The 25349-nt window shown below is 43.9% G+C and overlaps 1 protein-coding gene across 11 annotated transcripts in view; it reads right to left on the bottom strand.

Moving 5' to 3' along the window:
* TIAM1 (TIAM Rac1 associated GEF 1) overlaps positions 1-25349 on the bottom strand; it is a 458079-nt gene that overhangs the window by 228353 nt on the left and 204377 nt on the right. For 6 of the 11 annotated variants that reach the window (XM_055279454.2, XM_055279461.2, XM_055279452.2 and 3 more), the window contains one exon: positions 7203-7383. The gene's annotated coding sequence lies outside the window, so the exon portion shown is untranslated. Of the gene's footprint in view, positions 1-7202; positions 7384-12101; positions 12266-25349 lie in introns of those variants that run through there. The other 5 variants (XM_055279464.2, XM_055279463.2, XM_055279451.2 and 2 more) reach the window with 3 other exon arrangements.

Genomic DNA, 25349 nt, shown 5'->3' with positions numbered 1-25349 from the left:
AAATTACTTCCAGATCCTATTTTTTCTTTAGTTTTCATTTTCATCCTACATGAAACCCCCTACTCCTGGAGTAAAAAGGAAAGAAAGAAAGAAGGAAGGAAGGAAGGAAGGAAGGAAGGAAGGAAGGAAGGAAGGAAGGAAGGAAGGAAAGAAAGAAAGAAAGAAAGAAAGAAAGAAAGAAAGAAAGAAAGAAAGAAAGAAAGAAAGAGAAAACAACCAGAAGTTAACACGGTATTTTAAAATACAACACCAAAAATATAAAATCCAGCCACGGCATCTGAGACTGAAAGAAACAAATAAATAATGTGTAAATAAATAATGCAGCACTATCAAGCTAAAAGTTGAGTCTTGGTCCATAATATCCATATTACAGGCTTTGCCAACTATACAGAGAGAAACTTCTATACATCTCAAGGAACCTAAGGATGCAACTCACAGCCCTGAGTAACTGGCTCAACTAAGGCTGAAGAGTCAGGAAGAGCCCAGGATAAGAACTTCGGTCTCCTGACCTCTTTCTAGTCCAGTGCTCACCCTCTCATATTTCATATTAATGAAATACTAACTAGCAAATAATGATAATCATTTTGTTTAAACATACATGACTGAGCTTACCAGAAATACCCTCACTCACCTCATTCAAAAAAACTTTTTTTTTCCACCAAAAGAGAAAAATCACTGTGCCCTGAGCAGGAACCATTTCTAGCAGTATCAACACTGCCACTGGAACCACCCAGAGAAAATGCTCAAACCACCACCAGGGAACTCGCGATAAAACGCCCACACTCACATTCACACAATGTACGTGATCATTAAAATCACCCTCCAATGACCTACAAAAAAAAAGTCTGTTGGTTAGAGCTCTTCATGACTTAATGGCTCATCAGACATCTGCGCAAACTAGATTCCTCTAAATATTGAGAAAGGTGAAGCAGAAATACTAAGAGTCCACATTGGTTTTCTGTCCCAACTCTTAAAAAGAACTAAATAAACCAGGCATGGTGATGTGTGACTGCAGTCCCAGCCACTCAGGAGGCTGAGGCAGGAGGATTCCTTGAGGCCAGGATTTCAAGGCCAGCCTGGGCAACATGGCAAGACCTCATCTCTCAAAAGCAATTTTTATTTTAAATAAATAATTAAAGATTGTAGATGCACTCACTGTTCACTGCTTGAGCTACCAACACAGGGAAATTAGGACCACAGAGCCAGGGGTTTCTCGGCTGCCCAGAGGGCTGAGGATCTGGGTAGGTGTGGTTTGTCTGCCTGGGGGCTGCTGAGCCTAGTTGAGGCACTTCTCTCCACCTCCGTTTTTTTCAGCAGTAAAACTGGAATGATAACAGCTCATTGGATTACTTTGAAGATTAAATGTCCTGACTCTTCAAATTTATCAAACTTCTAGTTTGTACCTCTCATTTGAACCCTTATATGAACTCTCTCTCTCTTTGTTTTTTCTTTTGAGACAGGGTCTGGCTCTGTCTCCCAGGCTGGAGTGCAGTGGCGCAAACATGGCTCACTGCAGCCTCAACCTTCTGGGCTCAAGCAATCCTCCTGCCTCAGCTTCCTGCGTAGCTGGACCACAGGCATGCACCACCACACCCTGGCTAAGTTTTTTATTTTCTTGTAGAGATGAGGCCTCATTTTATTGCTCAGGCTGGTCTCGAATCCCTAGGCTCAAGTGATCTTCCCACCTCAGCCTCCCAAAGTGCTGAGACTATGGGCATGGGCCATCATGCCTGGCCTGAACACTTAGGAATTCTTGATGGTATATCTTTTCTTCCCTTCTACACTGTAAGCTACACTGTACCCCAAAGATGATATTCTACACTGTACCCCAAAGATGATATTCATAGCTACCCAACAAATGACTTGTTGAAAGAATAAATGAGCTAACCACACCACCCTAACCCCCCCAAAAAATTAATATGAAGCATAGTAACTAGATGTCACTCTGCTAACTTGAATACATTACCTTACCTTGGCTTGTTGAGACTTCTGCAAATACATTAGAAAGATAAATAGCAACAGTTACTACCTAGAGGTGAGAATCGGAAACGCTTCCAATCAACGCTTATGGCTATAGGCTTTTCCACATCGATTCAACCCCACGCTTGGTTTGCATGCAGGCAATTGCAACAGCCCCTAGTGTTCCATCCTAAAGCTGAAACCACGAAAAACCCATTTTATTTTCATCCAATGTCAACTCTTGTGCTTTCTTTGAAGAGGGATTCTGCTGCCTCCAGCCCTCCCCACCTGGGTGCTGTTTCTTTATCATCCCCACCCCCACTTTTTTTTTTTTGACTTGGGATCTCACTCTGTTGCCCAGGCTGGAGTGCAATGGCATGGTTCTGACTCACTGCAGCCTCAAGCTCCTTGGCTCAAGGGATTCTCCCCCTGCTCAGCCTCCGGAATCCATGGGATTTTATGCAGGAAACACTGCACTCGGCTGTTCTTCATCAACGCTTCAGTCCTCATTAACATACTGATGCTATTTGATCAGCAAAAAAATCCCACTGATAAGGGCACCTAACTGCTCTATCTTGACTCCTCGGGGATTTCAGATACCCTCACCTGCCCCTCCAGTAAAGCTAACCCAGGCCTCTGGAAAGAATTTTTTTCTAGCTCTGAAAGTAGTTATCTGCAGCCCATCCCTCCCTTCGCAGACCCCGCACGTTTCACTCCCATCCCCATAAGCAAACCGAACTCTGCTGAGCATCAATTAGGGGCAGAGAGAAAAGGCTGTGTGCTTTGAGCAGACTGGCTCCTTCCCAAGCTAAACACACTTATGTGCATCTGACTCCATTACCGCCCCAGCCTGCACACGTACCAGGGCGCCCAGCCTTTCCGGATGTGAGCTTGTGTTTACCCACTGCCACGGGACTATTTCCCAGTCAGTCTCTCCTCCCTCCAGTGGAGACTGGCTGCAACCACCCGACCCCCCACCCAGGCAACCAAATGTGACATCCAAGGAGTTCCCGGAGTGGCCATCTGTCCCTGCCATGCCAATGTTTACGCGACATGGGTAGGAGAAGGACAGGCCAGGGAAGGCTCCAGGGTATCTTGCATCAGACCCAAGGCATCAACATCCCAGGCCGTTTGTGCCACAAAACAAGTCAGTGAAAGAAGAGTCCTCTGTCTAACCGGAGAGGTTCCTGGTTCCCAAAGAGAAGCATCAATCTCCTTAACTTTCCTGAGGGTGTTCAGCCTGATATGTTTCATCTGTGGATGAGCATCTAAAACTAAAATGAGATCCCTAATTTTGCAGTTTTTAAAATATTACCTGACCCCCCCCCCAACAAAGTTAAACCTAAAATAAACATGGTATTTCAGACAATAATGACTTCAACAAGTTCATGAACAGTGAAGTGGTAGGAGGAATTGGCCAATGTAGAAAAGATTTAGATCAGAAATAAACTCAAGCCAGGTGCGGTGGCTCATGCTTGTAATTCCAGCACTTTGGGAGGCCGAAGCGGGTGGATCACCTGAGGTCAGGAGTTCAAGACCATCCTGGCCAACATGGTGAAACCCTGTCTCTATTAAAAATACAAAAATTAGCTGGGCATGGTGGTGCACACTTGTAATCCCAGCTACTTGGGAGGCTGAGGCGGGAGAATTGCTTGAACGTGGGAGGCGGAGGTTGCAGTGAGCTGAGATCACACCACTGCACTCCAGCCTGGGTGACAGAGCGAGACTCTGTCTCAAAAAAAAAAAGAAATAAACTCAAGAGTCTCCAAATTCTAGAGTTAATATGACCATTAGACATCCTCATCTAAATGTCTCTGTTTATATTCAGAACCAGAGGTCAAGATGTGTGGGAACAGTCATGAGTTTGGAAATCAGATAAAACAGTTCAACTCCAGGGTCACTGCCACAATAGAGTGATTTTAGTCAAGCTACCTAGTTTCCACCAAGTAGACTTGGAGATGAGAATACCCACAGGCCCAGAGGGGCTGTGAGGTGCAATCATGTATTCTGTTAGAGATTACAAAAGAGAAGAATGCCAGGCACACAGTAGGTGCTCAATGTTTGCATCTTCCTTTCCAGCCCTGGCCCTCCTTCCATAGCCTTACAATGGGAAGGCGCACCCAGGAGGCAGAAGATGTCCAAGACAGCACAAGTGAAGAGAGATGCCACTGGGGAGCGTTCGGCCGGCCATCAGCTAAGACTCAGTGCACTGACTGTGCTGGGACATATTTCTGTTATCTTTCGAATGGGGACAAAAGATGCTTGACATGTTTCATCTACCATTTGCATGAAATCTGTTGAACTACATCCCAAGTATTGGGGGAGAATCCACATTATTCATCACATAAATGTGCTTAAACTCCCTCCAGGGGGAAGATGGTCTAGCCACTGTGCCTGAAGCCAAGGGATGACACATCCATTCTATGACTCAACTTGAGCAGCTGCAGTGTGAAAATACACAACAGGCTTACACAGAAATGGGCTAACCATTTTTAGAATTGCCCCTTGCTTTTTTTTTTTTTAGTTTTGCTCTTTAACCTCATTATTTTCCTTTGCTCACAGAACCTGGAAGCAATGTTGACATTTCTTTGGACAGCTCTGACCGGGTTTTATTCCCAAAAAGAATCCCTCAACACTGTGGCACATGTGGCACAGGGCACAATCACAGCTCTCAGGGACTCATGATCCCACTTCAGGGAGAGCTCGGACGGGTAACCTCATCTGAGAAGGAACACTGGTTCCGAGGGGCAAAAATCACAGTGGCTGGGGCAGTCCAGAAAGACAGCCGGGAGGAGGTGGACTTGAACTGACCCTGAAGGAGAGGTAAAATCTGAATTGGCAGAGAGCAGGAGGCCAATGGGGGTAACCAACAAGGACAGGTGCCCTGAGACAGGACTCAGGAAAGCTGACTCTGGCGGGCTGTGTGGCCACTCGTTCAGCTAACATTTACTAGGCACACCATGGCAGTCACTGTAGCCATGCTGGCGCAAGTATAAAGAGAATCCAAGCAGCCCACACTGGAGGAACACACAATAGCACAGTGATCAAGAGACTAGACTCCATAGGCCAGGCTGCCTGGTTCAAATCCCGGTACCTCACTTTCCAATGCTATTGCTTTGAATAGGTTACTTAGGCCAGAGGTGAGAAGTCATGTATACATTTTTGATTAGGAAGTGTTTTCAGAGAAAACCAGAAAGTAGGTAGGGGAGATCTTGAAGGGAAGGAAGCCCTGGGGGCACTGTAGACCCAGGGCAGATAAGACCTCAGCGTTGGCCTGGAATATGTGCACCCTTCTCAGGGTCAGCCCTTGCTAGGGATGCCTTGGGGGTACAGAGACTACCAGGTAGTTGGCCAAAGGGAATCCAGCCCCTAAGGGTACCCTCCACCAAAGACAGCAGGAGCGAAAGCACTCAGGGAGAGGGAATTTACTAGACAGGTGAAGGGGACCCCAAAGGGATAGGGGCTGAACATGGACAGCTGGTGCTCCAAAGGGTTAATTGTTGTTGTTTTTATTATTATTATTATTAATTATTATTATTATTATTATTTTGAGACAGAATCTTGCTCTATTGCCCAGGCTGAAGTGCGGTAGTACGATCTCAGCTCACTGCAACCTCCACCTCCTGGGTTCAAGCAATTCTCCCGCCTCAGCCTCCCACGTAGCTGAGATTACAGGTATGCGCCACCACACCCGGCTAATTTTGTATTTTAGTAGAGACAGGGTTTCACCATGTTGGCCAGACTGGCTCGAACTCTTGACCTCAAGTAATCCGCCCACCTTGGCCTCCCTAACTGCTGGGACTACTGGCGTGAGCCACCATACCCAGCCTACTATTATTTATATGATTATTTTTACCCCTTGAAAAAGGCATGTAACCTAATTATGATAATACAATGTATCTGTATTATCACAGGGAAAGTGAGTGCTTTGGCTCCACTCTCTGTTGGAGGGTGCCCTTAGGGGCTGGATTCCCTTTAACCAGCTACTTGGGAGTTCCTGTACCCCCAGGGCATCCCTAGCAAGGGCTAACCCTGAAGAGGATGCACATATTCCAGGTCAACCCGGAGGTCTTATCTGCTCCGTGTCCAGACAGCCCTTGAAAAAAAGGTTTCTCCAAGCCACTGTGTACATGCAGAGAAAGGAGTGGCTACGCCGCTGTGCGTCTGGATGCAGGCAGAGCGGAGCAGCAGGTAAGACTGGAGGAACAAGTCACCGCAGATCTGCAAAGCAGGACCCGGAATGCAGGGTGGGAAACTCTAAAAGTTACAGGAATCATGCATTCCTCAGGAAGCATCTGTGATTCTTGCTCTCTCTCAAGTCCACAGTCTCCTATTGTGTTCAATTTCTGTACCAACCAACATAGGAGCCAAACCTGGTAAAGGTTAAATAATGCATCCCGATGTCACCTGCTAACAAGGTCGAGGTACGTTTGTCCATGAGAGGAAGGCAAAGTTGAAAAGAACAAGAGCAACTTCGCATAGCTAGAAAGCCCCTTTTGGTCTTTGTCATTCTCTTCTTAGGAAGTAAACGGGGACTGCATGAGCTAACATGACCGTTCCCACTTAGAAGAAGGGAAACTCAAGTACGCACAGTCCTTTCTGCTGGAATTCCCTAGAAGGGGTCTGTGCCACATACAGGAAGTAGGGAGGGTGTCTTTGCAGGATATTTGTTCTCTTGGAGTAACTGCGAACGTTGCACGGCGACCACTTGATCCATTCTGTGAAAGCCCCAAGCCTGTCATGCAATAAAGACGTCCAGTTTCACCGCAGCAGGGAGGCCGCATGAAATACTCCACTTGAACAAAACCACTTAGCAGTTTACATCAATATTCACCCTGTCTCGTTAAAAGTGATGTGAACCCACACCCAAGAGCCCCCAAACCAGCACGTTGATACCAAGTTTCCCCAGCTGCATCCAAATCAATTCCTTCTTCCCCTTTCCTAGTATCATGGGGACAGACAAAAGAGAAGTCAGAAAGACAGAGGATTACCCGCAGCCAACTCCAAAACAAAATAACCATGGGAACCACCCAGGAAGAATGGGAAAGCTTCCCAGGAAACCCATTTCAAAGCCTCAGATTGCAAGTGGGGAGACTCAGCAACCCTTTAACCACCAAAACAATCGTCACAAACAATGAACTTTCTATTGTCCCAAAAAAGGTGGATTTGGGCAGGATCAAGATAATAAAGACTTTAAAAGCTTCAATCCTCATTCCCCAGCCTTTTGCAAACGCCACACTTACCCCATTGGAAACAGAAGAGGCTTTGTCAAGATCTCCAAATGTGCCATCTGCAGGGACTGCTCACATACTAGGTGAGAGACTAGGATTCAGAGCATTATGCCCCATGGTACCAACCAGCCTCCTCTCCCTCCTCCTGGGCTTCAGGTCTAGAAAGGTGGGTCTCAGTCCACAGTGATTCTACCTATAAGAGCAACATAAGAAAATAATGGGTTTTGTGCTTCTTTTTTATATACCTCTAGAGATTGCAAGATTATCCTCAGAAACATTAACGTGATAACACAGGAAAAGTACCTTACATGTTGTAGACACTCAATACATTAGAGTATGGATATTTTGATAAGCAGTTCATATTTTAATAAAGAAGCATTTACCAGGTTTAGTTATCTATAGCTTTGTAGAAAGCACCTCGACTGTAGAGATTCTTGCCCACCAAAATCTCATAGTTAATGGAAACACTGAAGCATGTGGCTGCAAGGTACTAGAGGAAGCTCTATGATTCAGTACAAGAGCTCACAAATCAATCCACCGTGAACCATTCAAGAAACAAAACTTTCCAAAAGTGAAGATCTCTTCCCTAAAAGTGTTACCAATGAAAGCCATGCTAACACTTGTTTTCAAGCAACGGCATCAAAATAAACTGGAGAAGCGGGTGTTGCAAAATACTCATGAAAACTACGCCTCCTTGTTCTCTATTCTCATGAAAGCATTGGCTAGAACAAAATAGCACCACCAAGTCATAGCGGGCAGGCCAGACCAGGTGCAGCTAGTCAATCTGTCTTCATTGAAAATAATTCCACACTTGAAGCTGATTCACTACCCAAAATGTAAACCAAGACTCACTCCTTGAGCAAAGCAGAATGACTTTAGCATAGCACCATAAAGCAAATGAAGCCTTTTCCCAGCTCACAATCCCTTCCCATCCCCAGTCCAGTCCCTTGCAATACTAGATGCATAAATAAATGCTAAGTAATTATGCCATTACATAGGACAAGGTCCTAATGCCCTAGGACCTTGTCAACCGAGAGACCCTAGGAAGAACCAGTGGTTCAGGGTCGGTTAAACTCAATAATGCTATATTCCCTTGTCGGGGAATACTAACCAGCCAAGCTCCTCTGTCCTATGCTCTTATTGTCCCTTTTTGGTTACAGCATCAACCATAATATCAAACAATCAACACTTCCCCAAAAGTGCTTGGAAACTCCAAGGTCTGAAAAAGTACTCCAAGGTCTGTGGCACGAAACTGCTATGGCAGTCACCAGCATCATCCATCTTCAAGTTTAATGCTTTTCCTGTTTTAATTTAATTTTTAGAGATGGGGTCTCACTATGTTGCCCAGGACAGCCTCAAACTCCTGGGCTCAAGGAACCCTCCCATGTCAGCCTCCTGAGTAACTGGGACTACAGGCACACACCGCCATGACCAGCTTCCAAGTTAAATTCTTGAGTAACTAAATTTAACACACTTTGCCTTCATAGAAGCAACCCACTAACTTACATCTCAGTCGCTGCCAAGTTTCGGGCTTTGTACTGATTTCATTTTTACACTAAAGGCAGGCAAAAAAAAAAAGGAAAGAAAAAAATAATAGAGCAGAGCAGCGGGTAAGATCCTCAGGAGATGAGACAAACTGAGAGGAAAAAAAAAAACAACCCTGGGAAAGTGAGATAAAAATTGGAGGGAAGAAATGGTAAGATAATCAACTAGGAAAACAAGATAAAAATACTGAAAATATGGAACTTGCCCATAATGAAGAGAGAACAAATGGGGGAAGTGGTTTCTGTTTTATTCTAAGGCAGTAACTTCACCTTCCTTCACCTTCCATTGAGAGAAGTGGTAAGGTTGGAGGTAGGACAAGAAAGGGTAGGAGGCAGAAAAGACTAATCGTTACACTGAAAACACTAAGTGTCACTATTAAATGCCTACTTTGTGCCAAATGAAGGATAGAAACCTTACATGAATATTCATAATGAAATCTCATTATACGCTGAATTCACAGTGCAATTTCACAATCAGTTTCCAGATCACATTTGGGGAAATACAAGTTCAGAGAGGTTAGGCAATTTTCCTGAGGCCACACAGTCAAAAGTGGCAGAGCAAGAATTCAAAGCCAGGTATTTCTCACTCCAGCATCCTTTCTGATATGGTCAGAAAGAATCTGTTCTGAGAAAACTTTAAAATGCTCAGACTCATGCATTAAATATGAACCAAAACGAAGTGTCTTCTCCAGTCATTACAGCAAATTTGTTCTGCTGTCATACAAGGTAAATCTGTATCGTCAAGTGGGTTGAAAGTACCTACAATTCACTTTAAATTACCAGTAAGTCTTATGTAAATTCTAGTTACATTTTTCCAGAACAATATCACAGGGTGTACCTCAATTAATACAAAAAACCCACCTTGGAACAATTTGGTCCACTGTGTGTGGTGTTTCCAAACAGAAAGTATATTTTAATAAAACTGAAAAAACATAATCTATGTCAAAGATACAAAGACAAATACATGGTGTCCTCCTACTTGCAGCTAAAGAACTCAGTTGCTCATTTTCAAAGGCTGTTTAAGGCCTTTTTTGACAGAGTTCCACTGGGCAGAATTTTAAAAATGAATATAAACTCAAGAAAGGAGGCGGCCTTTGTGTTCCAATTAAGATACCATCAAAAATCGAAGTTGGTTCTTCCAAAAGACCAATAAAATTGATAATACATTAGCAAGACTGATGGGGAAAACGTACAAATAACGCCATGAATGAAAAAGGAAACATATCTACAGATACTACAGTCTTTAAAAATATTATGAGACAGCACGTTCAATATTATACCAAAAAATTTTAAATTGTACATAAAATGGGAACATTTCTGTAAAAATTAGTTATTAAAACAAACAATTTTAATGATCTGGTATCTATTAAACAAATTTACAATTCAAAAACAGTCAGATAAGGTGGCACATGCCTATAGTCCTAGCTATACAGGAGGTTGGGGCAGGAGGATCACTTGAGCCCAGGAGCTCCAGTCTAGCCTGGGCAACAGAGCAAGACTCCATCTCTAAAAAGAAGAAATAAGTGAATAAAATTTAAAAATATAACCAACCAGAGACAAACCAGCTTATTTACTGGGAGAGGTGGGGAGACAATATGAAAAGATAATGACATAGAAATTGCCACTTTCTCTCACATCTACACGGTCATATAGTAGCATTAACCCCAATTTCAAATGTCCTCATGATGGTATCTTCTAACAGTCACATGTGACAATATCTAAAAACCTTTGCTCTATGCACAATGCAGTTCCCCTTTTTGTAGCTAAGAATTATTGTTCCATAAAACTCTGTCTATTAGTCAGTTTCACCAGCATTATCATGAGATCCAATTTGGTTGTCTTTCTTGTTGAGTGAGTTACTAAAGGTTCCTTGTGGGGTGGAGGGGTGTGAGGGAGTAGGTCACAGACCTCATGTCTGCATCAATTTCACAACTACCTGCTGCTGGGTCCTTTCTTGAGCCCAAAATGAGCTAGAACTCAGGGCTCTAGCCCTGGATCATGCAACCTGTTGTTCTTCCCTAAGCCATGTCTGATTTGGTTTAAAAGTAATTTCCTTTCCATCTGTATCTTTAACTTCAAGAAAGTGGGAGAGTCAGAGCAAGCTAAGTGAACTGCGGTCCCAGCAACCTGCCTCCCGACCCCCAAAGCTCAAGGGAAGGTATGCTGAGAGAGTCAGGCAATTCCACTTTGATATTAGAAAAATGATAAAATCAGCTACTGACATTTTCCTGATTGTACACACCCTAGACCCGGGAAAGAACATTTGGCTTGCTATAAATACAACAGGAACCACACATTTTCCACCTTCATTTCCTCCCCTAAAAGTAAGATGATTCTGTAAACATTCTCATGAAGGACTCGCTTACAAAAAAACAAAAGCCAGCTCCAACTGCTGGTGTATTACTAAGTTGTTGATCAGGTATGAAATAAGTGCAACAGGTAACAGTTAACCCAATAGCCTCCCTCTGACCCCTACACACTGAGCAAAAGCTACACAGGCCAGATGGAAGCCCACTGAACAGCTCCAGACTTGAAATAAAACCTAAAGCCTGTCTGTGAGAAGCCTCATTTGAGCTAAGGTTATCCTTTGCTGGGACATACTGCCGCTTGCAATGATCCCAGCCCCCAGCGCCACCTTCCACCCAAACTTCCTCTCACAAAATTGACTTAGGCAATCGATCCAAAGATAAGCTAGCTTTCACAGAAAGACAGACATTTAAAAAAAAGTGATCCAGATAAACAAATCACACCTCCACAGCCAGGAACCTAGAGCCGAACTAATTTAATCAGATGTAAAATTAATGAGAACCCCGAGACTTCCGATGTCCCACTCCAGAACTCCCATCCAGGTGCGGTCGGCAGCCACAGCTTCTGAATATTCCTTCGGAACTTTTTTCTCACTTGATTCCCAAGCCCGTCATGGGGTTCTTTTTCAATGGCACTGACCTGCAATTACCCAACGCGCAGCGGGACAGCCCCGGGCAGGACGCATCCTGGGTGGGTGACGTGATCCCGCAATCTCCTCCCCGACCCCATATCCCATACAATGATCCTCGCTTACAGAAGTCAAGGGGGAAAGATGACTTTCAAAGCCCGAATCTCTTTACCCTGGAGCCAGAACGAACGTCGCCGGCGTCCCCTGCAGCTCAGCCGGCAACGCGCGCCGAGCCTCGGGGCGCAGCTTGGAGACGCGCTTGCTCGTTCTGGGAAGGGGCACCGGGGCGCACGGTTCCCCCGCCCCAGCTGCACATCTCAGCTCGGGGCTCTCACCTATCCTCGTTCAGAGCCACATTCGGCTGCCTCCCCTGACCACCCGACACAAAGAGATTCGCCGGTGGAAAGAATCGATTTCAAAATTCAAGCTCACCCCTGCTCAACAAGGCGCGCACGTTTCTCCCCGTCTGGCTTCACATGTCTCAAACTTCCAGTAACAGAAATGAGGAAGCAGCAGCCTTCCCCGGCTGCTGGCGGAGGCAGTGGGTGTAACTTGTGAAGTTTCGTGCTATGATGAATCTGGTCACTTGGGTGTGTTGGAGAGGGTTGGTCGCTCCTCCCTTCCTCCTCCCATCATCACCTCCCTCCTCTCCGCCTCCCTCTCCAATTTAATTCTTCCCTCTGGCATTCGCCGGCTGTCACTCAGAATCCCAGCACCCTCCCCACCACATACTTGAGGGCAATGTATTTCGAAAAGGTCTTCACCATTTTACAGATGAACCTGGTCACCCTGCACAAAGCATGAGTGCCTGCCAAATAATTTTCTACAGCACATGGCAAAAAAGCAGCGCCTCTTAAAAGATATAAAAGGCCAGCAATGTTAACATAAGCGCCCCCCACCAGCCCCCTTCACGGGCAGAAACGTGGGTAGTTGATTCAGTGGAGACCTAACTCCCAAACATCTATTGAAAACGAGTGGAGGGCAGAAAAACAGAAACCAAACTTTCAGTTGGCTGCCTTTTCTTTAATATGTACTAGAAAGTATTTCCAATATATAACATGTATTTGAAAAGAATATAATGAACACCCACGTGCCCACCATGTAGCATAAAAAATTAAAATTACTCACATAGTGGAAACTATCTGTGAACCTCTTCCTTGCTGAAATACATCCGTCTTTCCTTCCCCCTGGAAAGAAAACTGCCCCAAATTTGATTTCCCATGAGCAATTTATATATCAGTTTCTAAAAATGTTAAAGGGAACATGCTAACTTAAAGTTTACCAGAAAGCCATGCAATGAACATCCCTCTGCTGTGCTTGACCTTGGTTTCCAAACAGAAGTTTCTTTAAATAAAACTTTAAATGACCTCAGGTTAAATGAAGCCTCAGGTGGCTGGTTAAAGAGAATGAAAGGAATCACAAAAGAAGAAAACAGTAAATCTGAAGTGACAAGTGAGAGGCTGTATCTGAAAGGGTTGAAGCATTCATGGATGAAATTGATAGATTAATAGAGTATTATCATTTTATAAGGTTAAAAGCTGTGCCAAAAACTAAGGATACTCATCCATACTGCAAGGGATTTTCCTCAAAGACACAGGCTGCAAAAATAAAAACCCAACATTCATTAAAGAAGTCATAATGACTCAAATGCCAGCCAGGGATGCAGCCTGGAAACAGTACGCCAAAAAGGGAACTTTCAGATACATTTAAACTTGACTCAAATATATATGTATATATATCCATATATATTTTATATATATTCATATATATCCACATGTATTCACATATATATATTCATATGTATATGAACATGAAGAAAGAGATGCCTGGTTCATCTTTATATTCTTGGTAAAGAATATAGGCTGGTATAAAGGCTGGTATAGCAGAAAATTTAATAACTACCTGATAAATGAATTAAGCAAATAAACAAAAGAGTGCCCACAAACACATCTAAAGGAACAGAATGGGCACCATGGCTCACACCTATAATCCCAGCACTTCGGGAGGCCGAGGCAGGTGGATCACCTCAGGTCAGAAGTTTGAGACCAGCCTGGAAACATGGCGAAACCCCATCTCTACTAAAATTACAAAAATTAGCCAGGCATGGTGATGTGCACCTGTAATTCCAGCTACTCGGGAGGCTGAAGCATGAGAATTGCTTGAACCTGGGAGGCGGAGGTGAGCCAAGATCACACCACTGCACTTCCAGCCTGGGTGACGAAGTGAAACTCTGTCTTGAAAATAAATAAATAAATAAACAGAATGAAGAAAGAGAAGAATGTTTGGATAGAGCAATGGTCCTTAGTTGGAGGTGAATTTGCCTCCGGGGAACATTTGGCAATATCTGGAGGCATTTTCGGTTGTCACAGCTGGGGGGTGCTACTGACATCTAGTAGGTAGAGTCCGGAGATGCTGCTCTACATCCTATCATGCATATAACAGGCCATATAACAGGCCCCCATGACAAAGAATTATCCAGCCACAAATGCCAATAGTGCTGCTGCTGAGAAACTCTGATTTAGAAGTTTCACTATCACCTGTCATTTAATTAATGTATTCCACCTATTCCATATAGCATCATCAATTTGAAGAGACTCTCCAGGGACTTAAAAAATATGAAACAACACTTCTCCTTTTCCACTGTGCAGCATTCAATCGCTGAGAACCATACATATGGGGTCAGAAGAAAGCAGACACTGAGATCAGAGGCAGGAAAGCATCCCGTGGTTTTGGGTGCAGCCTTGGCATCCATGCACTCACCAAGCTACTGACTTACGCTGAATCTGGATGAAAACAATCATGAAGGGGATGGGAGAAGCAGGATGTGAAGCCAGGCAGGACTGGCTTGAGAATCAGAGATCACGTACTTCGGGGAAGCCGACATGGTGTGCAGCGAGACATGTGACAGATACAGAGACAAAGCAGCCTCATCGAGGCCCATCAGTCATTTCTCCATTGACAATTATGAGTCTATGCTGGAACTACTCCACACAGAACAGGAAGGCGCTTCATCTCATTACAGCACATAGAAAAGAATGTTACAAATCACTCGTGGGAAGAGGAAGGTAAGCACCATGAAGTCAGTGGTCACAGCAACAGAGCAGTGGGCTTACACAGGGAGCACATCTTGCCTACAGGTTTTCTGGTCTCATGATTATCTAAGAAGGTTTCTTTTAGCTCTGGGTGGGAGGGGGGGGCCATATACTTTTTTTTCCCCTTCTTTCTGATATTATTATTTAACTTCTGCATGGAGGAGGAGAAGGGCTTTTTGTTGTTACTTAGTGTTTCTCAAAAGGGGAGGTAGGAAACAGTAGGTTTGCTCATCTTGAATTTTCTTAAAGCCACATATACGGTGGGGACGCAATACATACATGTTGGATTAAACTAAATAGTCCCCACCTTCTTCCCTATCTCTCAGGCCTAAAAATAAAGGGTCCCCTGTAGATGCTTCTAGAGAAGAACACCTTGAGATCAAGAGTCCGAGCAACATGTGAACACGTTACATAAACCCTGCTGGCTCCATACAGTGGCGGGCAGGTTTTCACAGATCTGAACAGAACGGCTTACCTGACAGTGGTGAAAATACAGCAATATCAGAACTGGAGAGGCCCCAGGCATTGGCCTTGGACCTCAGAGGGAAGCAGGACTTAGCATCCAAGAATTTACTCTTATAGCAGAAGGGCTGTGTCCTCCTGCCCAGGAAGATTCCCTCACAACACTAGTAGACAAGTGGGCAGTAAGGAAGACGCCTATCCCTCTAAAGGTACCAGTTTCTCAACCTGCAGTTTTGAAAGCCACTAGTTTTGCTTTTTAAAAGTCATGCGAATTTTGGAAAAGCAAATGTGAACACAGGTCCAAGCCCCATCAGCGGCAATGAACTTATACACAAATGGACAGTATTTCTGCTCCAAAGAAATGCAACCAGTAGAGGGAGCACACCTGCCTTTTGCTGTTAATTTCTCAAGATCGAGATGAACCTGGGGATGATGCTAAATGATATAAAAATAATACACATCACCGCAAAAGAAAAGATTTATGCACGAACATTTAGAGAAACTGTAAACCAGGACACCCTTAGCAGGTATGTGAATTGTTAGTGGATATTTGCACAAGAGCTGGCTAAACAGAAGAGGACTATATAAAAAATAAATTCATGTTGGAAAACAATATGTGGCATGTGGGGAAAAGGTCACAAAGGGTTAAACTTCTTTTTCCCTTTGTCAAGTGGATTTACACTCAGAAATGAAAAAGTATGGAGAGCTTATTTAAGCGTATTCTCTCCAAAAATTTTAACTCAGTGTTTAGCTTGCTCACTCTCTCTATATATATATTAGATCTACAATAGCTGGGCTTTGAAATTCCTTTCAAATTCCATTCTCAGTGACAGAGATGACTCCTAAAGCAAGCATTTTCTGGATTTCTCTTCAGGGGTCTCCAGAACCAACTTGGTCAGGAATCAAGGTGTCTTCAAGATCTGCGAATTTGAAGCCATCAGCCACAATGGAGCTTACCTCCACCTTTTCAAGCCTTCATTGAACAAAAACAAGGTAAGAAGTGCTGGCACCAACCTGTCCTCATCTATGTCACCTAGCAACAATGTTATCAGCAGCAAGGCCAGAGAAGGGTCTCCTCCTCCTCCTCATGTTAGGTGATAGGCAACAGGGGTGTTAACACCGTCAAATTACCTGAATCCAAACATGATTTCCCAGCATAACTGCAGTTCCAAATATGCATCCTGTTAATGGAATCCATATTTGGAACTGCTACAGAAATGCAGAAGGTTTTTCATAAATACATTTTGTGGTTGACTACCAACGGTTTGCCAAAATCAATTTTTTATATTTGAAACTGATGAAAGGTCTAAATATGGATCCATCCGACACACTCCCATGCTAGGTAATCTGAGGGTCTGCTCGGGAATACGGACCTGTTTGAAAACACTGCAAACACTTGTTTCAGCCCTGGATGGGGTCTTTCTTTTCTCTGACAGACAAACAAGGTTCACCTTTTTAGGCAAAGTTTTAAAACACAGTCTTCATTAAATCTGATTTGATACAAGAATGTTTTACAACTTCAAAGTAAACCTTATGCCAACCAAACTTAGAGACTCTTTACATAGTTTTCTCTATCTGAAAACAGAATACCTAACAAATACATGGAGATATTCTTAAAAAATAGAGGGCCAGCCAAAAAGAGGCCAGGAAACTCTAATAGCTTTTAAACACCACCTCCAGAATGCATTGCAGGGACTGTGTGGCAAATTCCCTAAAATCCAAGGGCTTCAATTTCCTTGACTATAAAATGATGATGTTCGATTTAATTTTCTCTGCCTTCTGAGCTCTATCTTCCAAGTGTATGTTTCCATGATTTTAAAGCCCCCATTGCTTTCATTACCCCAAATTAGATTTCCTTACAGAAGAACAACTTTCACCAAACAAGTCAAAGTCAACAGGGTCAGGACTCCTTTGTAGCCCACATTCTTGTAAGCAAAGCCAGGTTTGTAACTGAAAGGGTGAAGGGAAAAGGGAGGAAGCGCAACCAGAGTTAGACAAAGGTAACAAAGAAGGCCGAGGAAACATCCGTGAGCTCTTAGCTCCCACCAGCAATAAACAATACGGGGCCAGATGCTGTCCCACCCACACACACAGTAAGGCTTTTGATTTCAAGGGCCCTGGGTGCCTTGCACAAATGGTGCATGTGTTCATGGGGGTAAAAGCATCAAAGTTTTTCCTAGGGACCTTTCAGATACCTCCCTGCTCGGCAGCAATAAACAATAATAATTGTTACTGGCACTAGAAGTAAGATAATGTAGAATAACTAAGAAGACAAAAAGTCAAGTTCTAATTTCAGTCCTGCCATTTCTTCAAAGAATGCCAGGATAGCTTTATAATCCTCAGTATAGCCTCTTGAAAAAGCTGGGTCAGGGAGTATCCCATCAGGGAGGCCTCATTTGGTCATGAGAGAAGCAAGGATACAAAATGAGAAGAGCTGGTTCAAGTCCAGGGTCCAACAACAAGCAGAAGAGTAACTCAGAGCAAGACCCTCTGCCTACCCTTCGGTAAAGTGGGAACTTAAAATAATAGATGCCTATTGGCGGGCCGGGCGCGGTGGCTCACGCCTGTAATCCCAGCACTTTGGGAGGCCGAGGCGGGCGGATCACGAGGTCAGGAGATCGGGACCATCCTGGCTAACACGGTGAAACCCCGTCTCTACTAAAAATACAAAAAATTGGCCGGGCGAGGTGGCAGGCGCCTGTAGTCCCAGCTACAAGGGAGGCTGAGGCAGGAGAATGGTGTGAACCCCGGGGGGCGGAGCCTGCAGTGAGCCGAGATCGCGCCACTGCACTCCAGCCTGGGTGAAAGAGCGAGACTCCGTCTCAAAAAAAAAAAAAAAAAAAAAAAAAAATAGATGCCTATTGGCAATGGAATGCATGGGTTAACAGGCTTTGGACTGGGCACATGCCCAACACTGTCTCTAAATGGGCAAATGGGCACTAAACTTGTCAAGACAATTTTCAATCAGGAAATAAGCCAACTCTGTATCTTAAACAATCTTAGCGTTTATAATGTTCTCAATGTTTTCACGTTGACAGTGCTATTTTGGTAAAAAGTGCAGTTCTGGCACTAGTTATGTGTCGGACAACAAAACGGAGGCCCTTCCCGGTGGAGTCACCCTCTTGAGGGCTCACCCTCTTGAGCCCTAAGCCTTCCCCAGAGAGTCCCTACTGTGGGGAAGTAGCAGGCCACCCTTGTGAAGGTGGACACGGTGAGCCACAAAGGCCCGGCACTAACCAGGTCCAACCAATTTAATGGTATTTAATGGTATTCATGGGTGGGAATCATTTTGATTTTTATTTTATACTAAGATACAGTAACTGTCACTTTAAAATTTTGGGGGACCAAAACATAATGGGGCAGGGAGTGGAGAATGACACTGGCTAAGAAGGTGATATAGTTTGGATATTTGTACCCACCCAAATCTCATATTGAATTGTAATTCTTGGTGTTGCAGGTGGGGCCTGGTAGGAGGTGATTACATCACGGGGGTGGATTCTCATGTATAGTTTAGCACCATCCCCTTGGTGCTGTTCTCGTGATAGTGAGTCAGTTCTCATGTATAGTTTAGCACCATCCCCTTGGTGCTGTTCTCGTGATACTCAGTTCTTGCAAGATCTGGTTGTATAAAAGTTTGTGGCATCTCCCCGCATCTCTCTCTTGCTCCTGCTCTGGCACGTGACATGTCTGCTCCTGCTTCTCTTTCTGCCATAACTGTAAGTTTTCTGAGGTCTCCCCAGAAGCCAAGCAGATGCCAGCACCATGCTTCCTGTACAGCCTGCAGAACCATGAGCCAATTAAACCTCTTTTCTTTATAAATTACCCAATGTCAAGTATTTCTTTATAGCAATGCAAGAATGGCCCAATACGCCAGGAGACATCTAGCACAGGGGTAGGGTGGTGAAGTGAAAAGGACCCCACCTATAGACCTGCTTGTAACACATGACACCTTACAGAGTTTTGTACTAACCACAGGCACATAATCAATTAAAATTAGGTGACTTCTAATGAATAATGGCTAGGGAAACATGTTGATGAGAATCCACTTGTCTTGTGTTCCCTTCCACTAACATAGGCATCTGATTTCACTCTAGGAGTACTTGCTGCCATCTTCCCTAATGTAAACGAAAACTAAACATGTAAAAGTTCCTTTCAGTCAGAGAATACAACAAACTTGTATCTCAAAATATTAGAGGGCCTAACATAGGGGTGACACATTTAGGGTCATACACCTCTATATGTAAGAGCAGAAAGGAGGTCTTATAAATCACTCATTCATCTGAAGTCAGAAGGAGTGAGTGACTTGTTCAAGCTCACATAATAAAACCGTGACAGCTTCAGCCCAGTACCCAGGTCAACAGAAATAAACTTGCTGTATGTTCCACTCAATTATTACCTCCTTTAAAAAAATATTTCCATAAAATGAACATTCAATGCAGTGTATGAACTCATAATTTGGGGCCCAAACCTAGTACAAAAGGCACATACAAATAAAAAACAATATAAATTGAGCCCATCTAGAATTAATAAGCAAACCATAAAAAGTGGGTACATGAGAAATTCTTGGCTCAGCCCCAGACAAGCAAGCAAGGGGCCCAGAGACCTGGGAGGGAGGACGCAGTCAAACCCGGATGGCTGGAGGCAGTCTGACTCACCAGCAGCCAGCGTCCTCCCAAACAAATTACAGTGGCAGGCTCAGCAAGAATGCAGGGGAAAGATCCACATGTGCCCAAGGGGTTAAGATAGCAACCTGGTCACAGATACAGACTTCCTCAGGTAGGAAAGCTCTACCCCTGGAATACCAAGAAATTAAAGTTCATCTCTGGCACGGCGTGGTGGCTCATGCCTATAATCCTAGCACTTTGGGAGGCAGAGGTGGGCAGATCACCTGAGGTCAGGAGTTCAAGACCAGCCTGGCCAACATGGCGAAACCCCATCTCTACTAAAAATACAAAAATTAGCCAGGTGTGGTGGTGTGTGCCTGTACTCCCAGCTACTTAGGAGGCTGAGGCAGGAGAATCGCTTGAACCCGGGAGGCAGAGGTTGCAGTGAGCCAGGATCACACCACTGTACTCCAGCCTAGGCAACAGAGCAAGACTGTGTCTCAAAAAAAAAAAAAAGTGCATCTTTGCTAATGCTACAAAATACCATCATTTTCACTTGTCTGTGAATATTCATTGCAGCATTACTCACAATAGCCAAGAGGTGGAAACAATCTATGTGCCCATCAGCAGACGAATGAATAAACAAAATGTGGTATATCTCTGCAATGGAATATTACTCAGCCATTTAAATACTGAAGTTCTGATCTGTGCTGCTACATGGATCAACCTTCAAAATATTAAGTGAAAGAAGTCAGACACAAAAAGACAAATATTGCATAATTCCACTTATATCCCAGTTTTGGACATAGATAGTGGTGATGGTTGTACAACATTGTGAATGCTGTACATTAATGCCAATGAAGTATGTACTTAAAAATAGTTAACATGCCAACTTTTATGTTATATATATTTTACCACAACTTTTAAAAAAAATTCCAAAAATAACTTTTGGCTCACATATATGTAGCTTTAAAAAAAAAAAAAAAAGCTGCTGGCCTGGTGCAGTGGCTCATGCCTAAAATCCCAGCACTTTGGGAAGCCGAGGTGGGCAGATCACTTGAGGTCAGGAGTTTAAGACCAGACTGGCCAACACAGTGAAACCTCATCTCTACTTAAAAATAAATAGATAAATAAATAAATAAATAAATATTAGCCAGGGATGGTGATGCACACCTGTAATCTCAGCTATTTGGGTGGCTGAGGCACAAGAACAGCTTGAACCTGGGAGGCGAAGGTTGCAGTGAGCTGTAATGGTGCCACTGCACTGTAGCCTGGGCAAAAGAGCAAGACTCTGTCTCAAAAAAAAAAAAAAAAGGTGCTACTAAAAACAAAAGTAATCAAAACTTTACACACAAGCCTTCCAATAAGCCAACTCTTCCTGTCATATCACCATGATCTTCGCACGCCCAGATAAGTGATTTTCTCTGATTGTAAGAGATAAAATGACATTGCCTCACCTATCAAGGTAAATCTTTCACAATTATGAAGATAAAACAAGGCACACCTTTGCACAGTATGCTGGAGGCACAGTAGTAGGGAACAGCTGCTTCCACCAACCCATCCCAACCCCAAATTTCAAAGCATATCAAGAAACCAAAAAGGGTCAGATATGAGTCCAAAACCCCAACAGTGGGGGAAATGAATCAAACCCAAATTCTTAATTGCAAATATTAAATGGTACACATGTTAACTGACCACATTTAGGTGTACCCTCAACCCGCAGTAATTTCAGGAGTTAAGACTTAAGCAGGGGTGCCAGGCAGTCTAAGTGAGAATTGTGGGTCAGCCAGGAATTCCTCTTCCAGTCACAGGCCTATCCCTTAATCTTCATAAAGCCTCAGTCCCTCATCTGTAAAATGGGAATAAGAGCATTTCCCCCTCATAAAGCTATGTGAAGACAACTTTGATGACAATGAGTTGCTGACATTTCCTGAGCACTTTCTCTGTGAAAGCCACTAGGCTAGGGGCTGCTCATTCAATTTTATACCTGGTCCTCAAGACAACTCAGCAAGGTACTACTTATTACTAGACCCCTTTAACAGATAAAGAAAACTGAGGCACGGAGAGGTTAAATGAACTGCCTAAAGCCACTCGACAAGTAAGAGGCAGGTCTAAAATTCTAACCTAGTCTCTGAGAAGCTGGGTTCTCTCCAACCTCACTACTGCATTTGGGCTACAATCTTGTCATTATCAACCTTGACATCCGTACATTTGATTTATTTGTTTTTATTTATTTTTTTATTTTATTTATTTATTTTTTTGAGACAGAGTCTCACTGTGTTGCCCAGGCTGGAGTGCAGTGGAGTGATTTCAGTTCACTGCAACCTCTGCCTCCTGGGTTCAGGCGATTTTGTGTCTCAGACTCCCAAGTAGCTGGAATTACAAGTGCCCGCCACCAAGCCCAGCTAATTTGTGTATTTTTAGTAGAGATGGGATTTCACCATGTAGGCCAGGCTGGTCTCGAACACCCGACCTCACACAATCTGCCCACCTCAGCCTCCCAAAGTGCTGAATTATAGGCGTGAGCCACCACGCCCGGCCTTATTATTACTAATATTACCCTTTGTATCATGAATCTCAGCTTCTGGGTTCACAAAGTCAGAGGGCTGAGTGTGACTCCCAAAGCCTACACTTACTCATGGAGAACCTCATCCCCTCTTAAGGACAAATGTGGCAGGCAAGCAACATATTTTAGGGTTTGTCATGAAGCTCCTGGAAGTTAATCGTCACTCCGTCCGAGAAAGGTGAGTGAACAAGGTATCTAACGTGAGCCAGCTAAATTGCACAAGAGGCAAATAATATGCATAATGCATGTGTGGGAGATTCCTAAATGTATTCCCGGGGCCCTTTCACAGAACCAAGGACCCCCCCTCCACACCCCCACCACACAAAGAGGCAAGTTCAAACTCTGGACTGAGATAATTAACGGCTGGTGGATATTTTACACTGACCTATTTATAATACCTCCCTGAAGTACTAATGTTGGTTCACAATCAAGAGAAATACATACTGAACAGAATCTTGCTCGCAGCTGAACCACCCAACTTCCCAGTAAAACATGACAGGTGACTCACGGGGATGACACAGTTCCTGGCACAGGCACCAAGAGTTACTACTGGTGTGGAGTAGGCTCAGCCAGCAAGTTGACAAACACTTCACATTACCTAAAACACCAAAGCTCAACCCTATACTCTCGGATGCCTGGTTTCTGAGAAAGGGAATTTCTCAGCATGGGGCCATGACGCTGACAACCTGCCCAGCTGAGAATCCTTGCTGTGGGCTGGTGGACGCCAAGATAAGCCATCTCTGACTTTTATTTTTCTCAGCCTCAACAACTTCACACACCTTGCTTAGGCCCAGGCTTATGATTCAGACTTCTCACCCCTCCCAAAGCCCTGTACCCTGGGAGCCTTTGTTCTTTTTCTGGCCACAGATGAACTCAGCCCATTAAAGAACAGCTGTAATCCCTTACACACATAACTTTCCATTGGCAAAAATTAGTCAGGTCGGCTGGGTCTGAGGTCAGCAGTCTCCTGCAGAAACACCCACCAGACACTGTTCCCCACCACCAAAAAAAAAAAGGTAGCGGCTAATGAACTGCCCGTTACCCGTCTGGCAGACACATACACACAGATACTACTGACTCATTCCATTTCAATAACCAAAAACAATATGGCCTTTGGCATGAATACGGGCTTTTGTTTTCTTAAGGATAGTGGCCAACTTGGTCTATTTGCTCCCGTGCAAACTTGTTCTTCTTCCGAATATAAAGGTAACCTTAGACTTGAAGTCTTTGTTCAACATCACCTTCTCAATGAAGGTGTCCTCCTGGCCAGTGGCCCCACCCCACCACCTCCGCCCCTCATCCCTGGCACATTTCCTTTCTTACTTCCCTGATTTGTTTTTCTCTCCTTTATTTATTTATTTATTTATTTATTTATTTATTGAGAAAGAGTCTCGCCCTGTTGCTCAGGCTGGAATGCAGTGGCGTGATCTCGGCTCACTGCAACCTCCACATCCCAGGTTCAAGCAATGCTCTTGCCTCAGCCTCCTGAGTAGCTGGGACTACAGGCATGTGCCACCACACTCAGCTAATTTTTGTATTTTTAGTAGAGACAGGGTTTTGTCATGTTGGCCAGGCTGGTCTCAAACTCCTGGCCTCAAGTGATCTGCCCGCCTTGGCTTCCCAAAGTGCTGGGATTCAGGCGTGAGCCACCGCGTGCCCGGCTATTTTTCTCTCCTTTATACACATACTGAATATTTTCTTATTTTACTCTTTTTCTTGTTTATTGTTTCTCTCCTCCACTAGAATATAAGCCCCACAAGAGCAGGCGCTTTTATCCATTTTGCTCACAATTCTATTGCAAGTGCCTAGAAGAGGGCTTCATACATGGTAGATTCTCAATAAATATTGGATGATTTGAATAACGGTCATTCATTACCCCGTGATGATAATACAAGATAAGAAGCATGATCAAAACCACCTAGGTCTGAGGTCTCTTCTTTAACCATAGAAAAAAAGTCCTTTTAACCAATTCCTTCTGAATCCTTAACAGCAAACAAAGAAATAAGGAATAATAGGAGAAATAGACATTTATGTCAATAATACACAAACACTTACTTATACATTCACTAAGGATTTTCAAGATACCGCATGCCAAATCTCTGAAATACACAGATTATTAACAAAAAGAGGTAAAGATACCAATTGCCCGTGTGTCATCATTGTCATGCATCCCCCCCACAGCTCACACTTCCCATCTTTGCAGACCACTCAATCTCATACTGTTAGGGTCTGAATGTTTGTGTCCCCTCAAAATTCATATGTTGAAATCCTAACCCCCAAGGTGATGGCATTCTAAGGTGGGGGCCTTTGGTAGAGGATTAGATCATGAGGGCGGAGCCCCCAGGATTGGGATTAGTGCTCTTTTAAAAAGAGGTCTCAGAGTTCATTCATCTCTTTCGCTGCATGAGGACACAGCCACAAGGCGCTGTCCAGAGGAAGCAGCCCCTCACTAAACACTCAATCTGCTGTTGCCTAGATCTTGGACTTCTCAGCCTCCAGACTGTGAAATACATTTCTGTTGTTTATAAATTATCCAGTCTGTGGTATTCTGTTATAGCAGCACCAATGGTATAAGACACACTCCAAGAATCCCTTCATATCTTCGATGTTTCATGCTCCTCCTTAAGAAATGTAGATTCCAGCTGGGCTCAGTTGCTCAGGACTGTAATCTTAGCACTTTGGGACACTGAGACAGGAGGATGAGGCTTGAGCCCAGGGGTTCGAGACCAGCCTGGGCAACACAGCAAAAGCCCATCTTTAAAAAATAAATGAATGAATAAACATTTTTAAAATTTTTTAAAAAGAAGTGTAGATTCCATCATCTGTCATTAATTTCCCTCCCTCAACTCCCTGGCCCATCTTTTACTTGGTCACATCATCAAATTATAAGTATGAAAATTTGCTGCTTTCTCCCTCTCCTTTGCAGAAATATTAAAAGAGGCATCTGTATTTGCCA

Source organism: Symphalangus syndactylus, chromosome 5, assembly GCF_028878055.3.
Source record: "Symphalangus syndactylus isolate Jambi chromosome 5, NHGRI_mSymSyn1-v2.1_pri, whole genome shotgun sequence".
In the NCBI taxonomy this organism is placed as follows: Eukaryota; Metazoa; Chordata; class Mammalia; order Primates; family Hylobatidae; genus Symphalangus; species Symphalangus syndactylus.
Note: the sequence above shows the minus strand (reverse complement) of the source record. Positions and strands in the feature narration are given on the sequence as shown.